The sequence below is a fragment of the Miscanthus floridulus genome, chromosome 7 (assembly GCF_019320115.1).
Source record: "Miscanthus floridulus cultivar M001 chromosome 7, ASM1932011v1, whole genome shotgun sequence".
Lineage (NCBI taxonomy): Eukaryota > Viridiplantae > Streptophyta > Magnoliopsida > Poales > Poaceae > Miscanthus > Miscanthus floridulus.
Genome location: NC_089586.1, coordinates 60,003,226 through 60,014,451, shown reverse-complemented (window position 1 = coordinate 60,014,451; position 11,226 = coordinate 60,003,226).

Genomic DNA, 11,226 nt, shown 5'->3' with positions numbered 1-11,226 from the left:
CACCTCGCAGCAGCTCCTTCAACTCCTACTCCACCACTTCAAGGGCTCAACTTGAAGCCTATCTTTGAACAAGAAGAAGCTAAAGGTCCAGAAGAAGAATAAGGAGGTGTTGAGCATCCAAGGCTACGTCAAACTATACAACGGGATCACCCCGTTGACAACATCCTTGGGAGCATTTGAAGGAGGGTAACAACTCATTCATATTTAGCAAATTTTTGTCAATGTTACTTGTTTGTTTCCTCTTTGGAACCTCTCAAGGTAGAACAAGCACTTGGAGATCCGGATTGGGTCATGGCCATGCAAGAAGAGCTCAACAATTTCAAGAGAAATTAAGTGTGGAACTTGGTGGAAAGGCCCAATACCAATGTCATTGGTACCAAGTGGGTCTTCCACAATAAGCAAGATAAAAATGGCGTGGTGACAAGGAACAAGGCAAGATTGGTGGCCCAAGGCTTCACTCAAGTAGAGGGCTTGGACTTTGAAGAAACATATACACCGGTGGCAAGACTTGAAGCAATTCGAATGCTTCTAGCCTTTGCTACCCATCATGACTTCAAGCTATACCAAATGGATGTCAAGAGTGCATTTCTCAACGGCCCAATACAAGAGTTGGTGTATGTGGAGCAGCCACCGGGGTTTAAAGATCTCAAGTTCCCCAACCATGTCTATAAACTCCAAAAGGCGCTCTATGGGCTTAAGCAAGCACCAAGAGCATGGTATGAATGCCTTAAGGAATTCTTGCTCAAACAAGGCTTTGAAATAGGCAAAGCTGACCCTACACTCTTTACTCACAAAGTTGGAAATGATATATTTGTGTGCCAAATATATGTCGATGGCATAATATTTGGTAGTACTAACCATGTGTATTGTGAGGAGTTTAGTAGGATCATGACTAAGAGATTTGAGATGTCCATGATGGGTGAGCTGAAGTTCTTCTTTGGATTTCAAATCAAGCAAATGAAGGAAGGGACGTTCATTAGCCAAACCAAGTACACCCATAATATGCTAAAAAGGTTCGACATGGTGAATGCCAAGCCTATCAAAACTCTCATGCCAACCAATAGACATCTTGATCTAAATGAAGAAGGGAAAGCCATGGACATCAAGGTATATCGCTCCATGATCAGCTCTCTACTTTACTTATGTGCATCTAGGCCGGACAAAATGCTTAGTGTGTGCATGTGTGCTAGATTTCAAGCCAACCCAAAAGAGTGTCATTTAGTGGCTGTTAAAAGAATCTTGAAATATTTAGTACACACTCCTAACCTTGGCTTGTGGTATCCTAAGGGCTCCAAGTTCAATCTACTTGGCTATTCAGATTTCGATTATGCCGGTTGCAAGGTAGATAGAAAAAGCACTTCGGGGACATGTCAATTCCTTGGACGGTCTCTAGTGTCTTGGAGTTCAAAGAAGCAAAATTGTGTAGCCCTTTCCACCGCTGAGGCTGAGTATGTTGCAGCCGGTGCATGTTGTGCTCAACTACTTTGGATGAGGCAAACCCTTCATGATTTTGGATGTTAATTTACCAAAATCCCACTCTTGTGTGACAATGAAAGTGCCATAAAGCTTACAAACAATCTCATAAGCCACTCAAGAATTAAACATATAGACATCCGATATCACTTTCTAAGAGACCACGAAACCAAAGGAGATATCGAAATTCGTCATATGAGCACCGAAAAACAACTAGCCGATATCTTCACTAAGCCTCTCGATGAGTCAAGGTTTTGTGCTTTGCGAAGTGAGCTAAATATACTTGATTCTTGTAACGTAGTTTGAAATATGGCACACCTCAGTTTGACAACCTAGCGACATAGGAAAATGATTTAAAAGGATATTATATTATGTTTCAAAACCATTTCAAAAGGCCAACTAAGTGTCATAACCATTGTCTGTATTGTTGATTGCTTATTGGTCATGATATTTAGATAATATATATCCATATCTGAGGTAAAGGAGGTCATAAAGTTTCAGCGTAATCCCTACAAAATTGGCAGGACGGCAGTGTCGCCCATAATAGCCGGTAGTGCCGCCCTCTAAAAACTGGGCCATTTTCTACCAATTTTGACTGGGTCGCAGGGCCCGTTTTCTTCTATCTATTCCATTCTCTGGCCCCCGACCCAACTCTTTCCTTCTCTCCCAGCTGACGCCGACGCCCGTGCTTCTCTCTCTTTCTCTCTCAAGCACGCTCCGTCGCCGTTCCTTGCGGTTTGCCACCCCGGCAGTGCCGCCCCTGTAGCCGGCCAAGTCTCCTCGTCGCTGGCCCCCTGCAGGAAGCTCCTAGCCGAGCCCCTTCTCCTCTTCTCCCTCCATTCCATCATTTTGGAAGCAAGGTGAAACCCTAACCCCATTCGATCTATGCAATGTGAAAGTTTTAGTCATGGATTCTTATTTCTAGGGGAAGTATGAATGGTTTAGAAAGGTTTTTGATGAGTAAATCGAAATAATTTTGAATTTCACCGGTTGGATGATTTTGGGGAGAGCGGCAATGCCGCCCATGGGACCATTAATGGCACCCCTAGCATATTCTAACTGCTATACTCGATCTCATTAATCTAATGAAGTTCAGAATGGATTGGATTCATTTATTAAAAATTGTGTCTAAAGTTTTTTATACTCAATCTTTCAAATCCATGACTAGGGTTTCATATTTTTTTCGTTTAGACTATGATTATGAAATTGTGATGATGGATAGACATTGTTGGAAGTAGAATTTAACCAAAACGAGAAAGTTAAAAATGAACTAGAGAAGCAACTGAGGGTGGTAGTGCCGGCCTCAGGGGGCGGCAGTGCCGCCCTACCATGCTGATTGCAAATCCAGCAAAGCTTCCTGTGTCATTTTCAAAATTCTTTTTCTTGTTAAAACCTGCTTGCAACTGTTTCTAACTCATTATCTTATACAATTTCTTATCAAGTCTTATTTAATTGCATAGATGGACTGAGGAAAAAGGAATGTGATGTCAACTAAGTAAAAGGTCAAGAGAGGCAGGGGACATGCAAGCTATATTCCTAGTGACAGAAATCTTGATGAAGACCTTACTGAAGAAGAAAGAATTCAGAGGATGAGAATGACCATTCATGTGTGGTCTGATTCTCCTCTGCACATTTTAGAGTTTGATAGCAGCTACATGAGAGAAAACACTGATGGGTTCAACCTCAATCCTCCCCAAAACAGTGACAATCATACAGTTCTTGATTATTTCATGAGTTGGAAGAAGACATGTGAAGCTAGAGAGATTGATCCTTACTCCTCTAATAGGTCCAGTGGCATTGATTATAGATTTTGGAATGCTTTCCAATCTAATTTTTATGCCACAGCCATCCTGTCTAAGCCAAAGGGCAAGATCAGCAAGATGCAGTACATTGATTTTTGTGACTTGGAGAGTAGGGATGATCATGGGTTTGCTGCAGCCATCAAGACCTATGACCACTTTGAGATGACAGATATCTTGAGTTTCAAGCATGATTGGAACAGAGAAATTCTTGCACAGTTCCATGCCACTTACTATTGGAATAGGGAAGTGGAGGAGCTTCATTGGATGACTGATGGGTGACATTATCGCATTGATTTTGTCACCTTTTGTCGTATTCTTAGTTTTGGACACATCCATAGGGGATATAAGAGGATTCATAATGAACGTCGTCTTGAGCCAATGAAAGTAAGCTTCATGTGGGAGAATCAAAATCTTGCAGTTCCTGATTGGTCAAGGACCAAGCTCAAGAGCTTCTATTACATCATGAACAATCTTTTTAGGATTACTCTTAACCCCAAAGACAATGCAACAGATTTGAATGGCTACATCACTAATGTATTGTCTAGGTTTCCCAGTAGTGAAAAGTTTAATGTTCCAAGGTTTATTTGGGTTGAGCTAGCATATGCCATGGATGATGGAAGGAGATCTTTGCCCTATGCTCCTTACCTCATGTTTGTGATTGAGAGAGTAACTGGCATGTGGTTCTCTAAGGATTATGAGCACACTGTTTACAAGATCAAAAAGACCCATGGTGGCTTAGGGGGACTTGGGTTAGCTACTCAGCACACTTGTTCTAGAGGACATGGAGATAGTGGGGCAGCAAGCTTTCACTCTTCTGGAGCTGTACATAAAGATATTCCTAAGCCGTCCAGGGCTAGGGAACAAAAGAAGAAGTCAAAGTGGAGGAAGATGAGTGCATGGATGAAGGCAATCTTTGCTCATTGTGCATATGCGTCACAGACTGCTTATGAGGATAGAATGGAAAATAGGGAAGCAGTGAGGCATGCTAGGGAAATGGCGGGGCTACCACCCCTTCTACCAATGTAGTCACCACCTCAGTTTCCTAACTTGCCTCGCCTTTCTTCCTCTGATGAGGAGCAGGATCAACCACATAAGCACCATTATGAATAGCCAGACGATTAGTAGTATGGGCACTCATATGAGCCGTTCAGTTAGTACTATGAGTACCCATAGGGGCAGTATTTTGAGCAACCCCCAAGGCTGTAGAACCTTGGTGCAGAGATTCACTCCACAGAGGCCGATGCACAAGTTCAGGCAGCCTTATTTTGCATATATTCTAGGAGACTGCGTCCTTTGATGGATCAGCCAGGTCCTTCTACTTCAGCTGGGGCATCTCCTTCGCGACGTTCAGCACGCTTCACTTCACACACCCACGTCGTAGGATGTGCCCGCATTGACTCTGACAGTGACGAGTGACTTTTCTTTTTTTCTTCTTTTTTGGTACTTGATGTCAAAGGGGGAGAAAATTAGAGGGGTCAATAGATTTTCAACGCCATGAGTTCTCTACAGCTGCGCTTTATGTTCAGATCCTATGAGAGTAGTTGTTAGGTTGTGAGTTTGAGAGTCGCTCAAAACTCTATTTTATGAAATAAGCTACTTTATGACTTAATTTGCTTCGGATATGGACATGTATTCATGGTTACTGTTTTAGCGTGTCATATTCTGAGTTTAGATTATTTTATATTCATATGATCTGCTGTAGAAACCTGATTGCTATCTGACCGATATAGTTAGGACGACAGTGCTGCCCTCTGATGCTGGCAGTGCCGCCCTGTGCTGTATCAGCTAGGGTCTTGTGTGCTTGAACTGATATAACCTGTCATATGCATCATGTTTATTCCTATGACACCTTGTTCAGCACCCCACAATAGGCATGGATGTAGGGGAAGGTTCCCATCACACCTAAAATATGAATCATGGTCTTTCATGCTAAATTGAGAATTCAAATCTCTATTCACATATTTAGGGGGAGGCTCCTACACCCATAGTTCAAAAATCTCAGTTTAGATTTCATATCTTTTGTAAGCTCTAATTGGGTTGTCATCAATCACCAAAAAGGGGGAGATTATAAGTGCAATCAAGTCCTATTATGGGTTTTAGCATTGATGACCACCAAATTAGAGGACTAATAAGATTTATCGAGATGACAAGCAGGGAATCAAAAAATGAGGATGATGTATAGGTTGCAGGTGTCCTAATTACAAAAGGTGTCTAGACCTAGCTCAAAGGAGGTTTAAATTCTTTTATGTTTTGAAATTGAGTTTAGGGAAAGCCGTACTATTAAGATGGATTTTAGGACAGTTGGTCAACTGTTGAACCAGATGCTCAAATTTTCAGATTTACATCCTCTTACCTTGTAAAAATAGCCAGCCAAATTTCACCTCAACTTACCTGTTTTGGCTAGGGCGACAGTGCCGCCCTATTAAGAGCGACAGTGTCGCCCTTAACTGACCGTTGGACCCAAGGGGTATTTATACCCTTCAGGCCTAGCCCACAACGGTTATCTACTTCACTCAGTCATTCTGCTCGGAATAAAACAGAACCAAAGCTCACCCTCTCTCCTCCATTGTTGCTCCTTCATCCCTCAAGTAAATCCTTGATTCCAACCATCAAAACTTGAGAGAAAAGGCAGCAAAACTCTATTGGAGAGCAGATCCACTGATTCCCAAAGTCTAAGAGCATTTGGTTCATGTTTGGCCGGTGGTTCTAGAGTTTGTTACTCTTGGAGCTTGCTCCTAGCCGGCTAGGCATTGCCCTTGAGCTTACCAACTCGTGTGGCAGCCTTGGAAGGTTTGTAACCTCATTCTCAGAGCTAAAAAAATCACCTCTCACTTCAAGAGTTCATCCTCTTGATTTGAGAACGAGGGTAAGACAAGTCTTTATGGCAAGCCTAAGCCTTTTGTGGCATCCTCAACAACATGGACTTAGGCAAACCTTTGTGGTGAGCTAAACCACGGGATAAATCTTATGTCTCGCGTGCTTCATCTTGTTTACTTGCTGGTTTAGCTCTTTGGTAGCTGGTGTTAGAGTTTGGTTGCTCGATCCACTCTTGTGTGGAGTTTTTGTGGTATTCAGTCTTTGAACTAGATCTTATCTTTCTATTACAGGATTAAGAAGCTAATGGGGTCAGGTTCATCTCTGTAAAATCTTAGCTGTGTTAGATTTATTTTCGAAGAGCGATAGTGCCGCCTTGCAGGTCGGTAGTGCCACCCTCTGTTCTGACAGAGTTTTGAGTTGAATTTTACAGGCCTATTCACCCCTCTCTAGGCTTTCTTTATCTTCCTATAAATCCTACACATCTCTATATAATCATGTACACACAGGTTCGAGTATATATATTAATAGGTTCATGCCCGTGCGTTGCTACGGGACAGCTAAATTTTTGTACTAAAAACACACGGATCGCACGATAAGATAACAAATGCTATAAAAGTATATGACCGACGTTAAAGTGACATTTAATCCAAAAAGCTAAGTTCGTGAAATTTACACAGTCACAGAGAGCATGGCATCGTAGGCTCACAAACTCTACTGTGTAGATCTTTCTGTGATGCGGCTAAGATAATTTTTTATACCGGCAGGAAAAGATTTCTGATATCCATTTCTTTTGTGCGCCAACAAATCCATGAATAAGTTCCACCACATCTCCATACCATCCTGTACACGGCGATGGCAAGCGAATTAGCCACAACTTATGTAATTAGTTTTATAATTAGCTCATGTTTAGTCCTCCTAATTGATATCTAAAAATTCAATGTGATAGGGACTAAAGTTTAGTCCTGGGATCCAAACACCCCCTAACTCTCGACTCTTGCTGGTTGCTCACTTGCACCACCATGCATATGTGTCTGCACGTATATACTCTAATGCCAGAACATCTAAGATGGTCTTTATTGTCCACCCTTTGAAAATAAAATAACTTTAAGGTTGTCATTTGTGTATGCTGTAGGATTGGGATGCTTTGCACTGATCCATGAGGGTGTCCATGAGAGTTGAAATTTTTGATGCCATTATGATGTCTAAACTTACCAATCAGACAGAGACGAACTTGATTGTTAAAATATTTTCAACACTGCTTTCATATACCCCCTCTGTCCTAAAATAGAATTCATTCTTGCTTCCCGAGAAGTCAACTTTTTTTTAACTTCGACCAATTATATATAAAAGAATATTAATATTTATAATATATAATTAGTATCATTACATAGACCATTGAATATATTTTCATAATAAACTTATTTGAAGATATAAATGTTGCACGTATTTTTTATAAACCTAGTCAAAGTTGAGAAACTTTGACCTGCATACATCCCATAGCGACTAATATTTTGGGGCAGAGGAAGTATATGCTAATGGGAGTAGTCAACTAGAAGCCGTGATGAACACAACAATACTTTTATATTATATGCTAATTGGAGCACGAAGAAACGCAGGGGAATGGACCTATATACGAATGGTGGAAATATTCGTTTAGGAAATTACAGAAGGTTCACCAGTCTCACCATGTATAACCTGCACATCTTTTATTTGGCACCACTGATGTTCTTAAGGAGCAGCCACTTTTTAATTTCAAGTCTGCATGCTGGAAACACTAAAATTAAGCGCCAACCCCATTGAGTCGTCTTGCTTGATCTTTGCCAATTATTTCCTTCCATGCATGATTATTGTTTTCTTCCATGCATGTGGTCTCAGGTGATCGATTTATTTTCTTCAAAGCAGGCGGGGATCGCAGGGATGATAGTTTCTTTTTCTATCGTGCGGGGTATCGCATGGCCAGAAGAGAGGAGTCTTGCTTGATCTTTGCCAATTGTTTCCTTCCATGTATGATTATTATTTCCTTCCATGCATGTGGCCTCAGGTGATCGATTTGTTTCCTTCAAAGCAGGCGAGGATCGCAGGGATGACAGTTTCTTTTTCTATCGCGCAGGGTATCGCATGGTTGGAAGGGAGGAGCGATCCCAAAAAAAAGTAGCACAAAAAAGTCTTACTTTTAGTCTTTTTATTTGTAAGAGATTGACATATCAATAAATCTGTTTGCTTGGCAGCTTATTTATGAAGAGAAAGATAGATAGAGTTTCGTAGAGTTTTATGTGGATGAAATATATTTGCACAGTTACCAACACAAAGGCCATGTTTGCTTGTCTTATGAGGCGTACTATTTCAGCGAACAAACAGTGTTTTCCTCTCACAATAAATCAGCGAATAGTACTTTCAGTCATGGGTTTTCAGCAAAGCGAACAGGGCCAAAAGCTCACGTGGCAGTTTTGGTAACTATATTATGAAACACTCCACTGAGACTAGCCTTAGTTTCACATGCTTTCAGCTTTCTTCGTAAATCATTTCATAATATAAAATACTCGTCTTTACAAGAATGGTGAAGCCCGAGAGATAGGACCCGTTTGGTAGAGCTCCAGCTCCAGTCAAAACAGCTCGAGTCGTGACTTCACTTGTGAAGCAGATTCATTTGAGGAGCTGAAGCAGTTTTTTTGGACCGTTTGGCAAAACAGCTTCTATTGATAGTCTAAAATGATAAAAAATGTTCATAATACCTATTTTTTCCTTTTTCTTTTCTTTTCCCAAGCTTACCTGCTTGGTCGAACTGCATGCGTCTCAAGCATCCGCGTCTCCCGCATCCAGCCATGGCGCAGTGCCAGAGCCGAGCCATCCGCATCTCCACGTCTCAGCTTGAACCAGCGACCTAGCATCCTGACGGAGCCGCTCCTCCTCGCACATGCGCGCCGCCTGCGCCCCTTGTCGTACGTCCGCGTCGTCGCCCCTTCCCGCGCTGGCCCGTGTGCCGCACATGGGGGCTACCAATGCGAGGTGAAGCCGGTAGGAGCTAGTATTTTTGGCTCCTCTTCGCTCTCCTCCCTTGTCTCAACGTGATTTCAGGTGCTCCTGGCTAGGAGCGCTTTCGTTTTCGGGGGTTTGGCGGAGGGAGCCGTGGAATGGCTCCGGGAGCCGGTACATAATCTGTACCAAACGGGCCCATAGTTTGGCGGTGCTCTCAAGATTGCTTCCGGGTTGAATCCATGAGGTCTACCAAACAGTTTTTTTACTAAGAATTGATTCGTCGTTGATTTTGTGAAGTGATTATCCGAAACAAACTAGTAGGTTGGGAGCAGAGAAAATAGCTTCTCCCGATTCACTTTCACGCGCAGAACCATTGGATACATAGAGTTTATTCTAGAGAATCATAGATAAAAAATTTCAGTTAAAGAATCACTTCTCATAGAGGATCAGCTTCCACATAGAATTTGGAGTAAGAGGAGCACTGTCAAACTGGCCTAAAGCTTATTTGCACGACTAGAGGCGTTGCCCCGGCCAATGTGTTTTCCATGACCTTTTGGTCCTACCTCTCACAGTAAGCTTTCCACTACGGCTTTCCAAATGCCAACTTATGGCAATGGGCTTGGCTTTGTGCGGATCTTTATATCCGTGAGGTACTCCTTTGATGATTATCTCAACGGCGCTTCAGTTGTTGTAAAAAAAACAACGCTTCAGTGAAGCTCGGGCAAGTGGTCATGGCGTCATCAGCTACAAGGAACTTGAGGCTTAGGTTGCTTTTCTTTTGTTTCAAGTTCTTCCTCGGGAGTTGTTCCCTTCAACTGTTGTTTATTGGTGTACCAATGTTTTCCTTAATACTCTCTCTGTTTTCAAATTACAAGATGTCTTTAGCTTTTCTAAATACATTGATTTTATTATATATCTAGATATAAGTGTATATTAGATACATAGCAAAAATCTTTATATTTAGAATAGCTAAAACATCTTATAATTTAATCTGGGCATAAAAAACCGAGAACCGAACCGAACCGAACTAACCGAAACCGAAACCGAAGTAACCGAAACCAAAATATTTGATCCCAGGTTTGGTTCCAGGTTCCCAGGAATCGAAATTATTACGGTTAATTCGGTTCCAGTACTCGGTTAACCGAATTGATCTGAAATAACCGAACTAAGCTGTTGGTCCTCTTGTTTTTTTACTGCAGGCTTGAATATTGCTCTATGCTTGAATATTTGAGAGAACAATAACATATATGTGTTTGTACTGTTGTTTTATGCTGCATTGCTGTTTAAATTATCCCTTTTGACTGCATAAAAACCAAGCAAAATGTTGCCGAAATTTACAATTGAATGGGTTGTTTCTTGGTTCCTGAAAAATTTGGTTCCATCGGTTAGAAGCGAAACCGAACCGAATTACCCGAAACCGAAATTCTTCGGTTCCGCATTTTCAAAGTAACCGATTGGCCCCTTCTTCTCGGGTAACCGAATTAGCTGAAGAACCGAACCGATCGGTTTCGGTTAACCGAACGCCCAGACTGACTTATAATTTATCATGGAGTACTAAATACATGAAAATACCTTCGGATGTTTTCTATATATAAAAAAATTACCCGCGATGTATATGGTTCGTGTTAGATGGCTTAGAGACTACCTTTTGGCTTTAGCCTATACACTGTGGGTGTTCTTAGCAAGCAAACAAGCATCGTCATCAACGTGTCTGCATTTGTGATTACACAATGTTCGGAGGGCCTCCCGTGAAGTAGGCAGTATTTGCAAATGTTGTACCACACAAGGTCGTCCCTGTCGTTGTCAAAAGAAACTGCCGACCTACTGCATAAACTACTACCTACCATAATTAATTGATTAATTGAGACGCCGCCACCAAGCTCACTACTACCTGTTAATATGCGAGCCTGTAAAATGACATGCGGGCCATGTCTCTTAGGATCATCCGTGTCAGTTGGTCGCGGTTCAGACGGGGCAGTGTAATAACAAATACGTATAAATTATTGGCACAAGGAAGCGTGGGGCAACAGGAGAGCTTACTTCTTCTGTGCGGTGTTGGAGAGGGACACGGTACATCCGCTGTGTTTTCTCTCAATTAGGCCCCGTTCGTTTGATCGGAACGACTGCCAGCAAGAGTTCCGGGTAGGAATCGCTATTT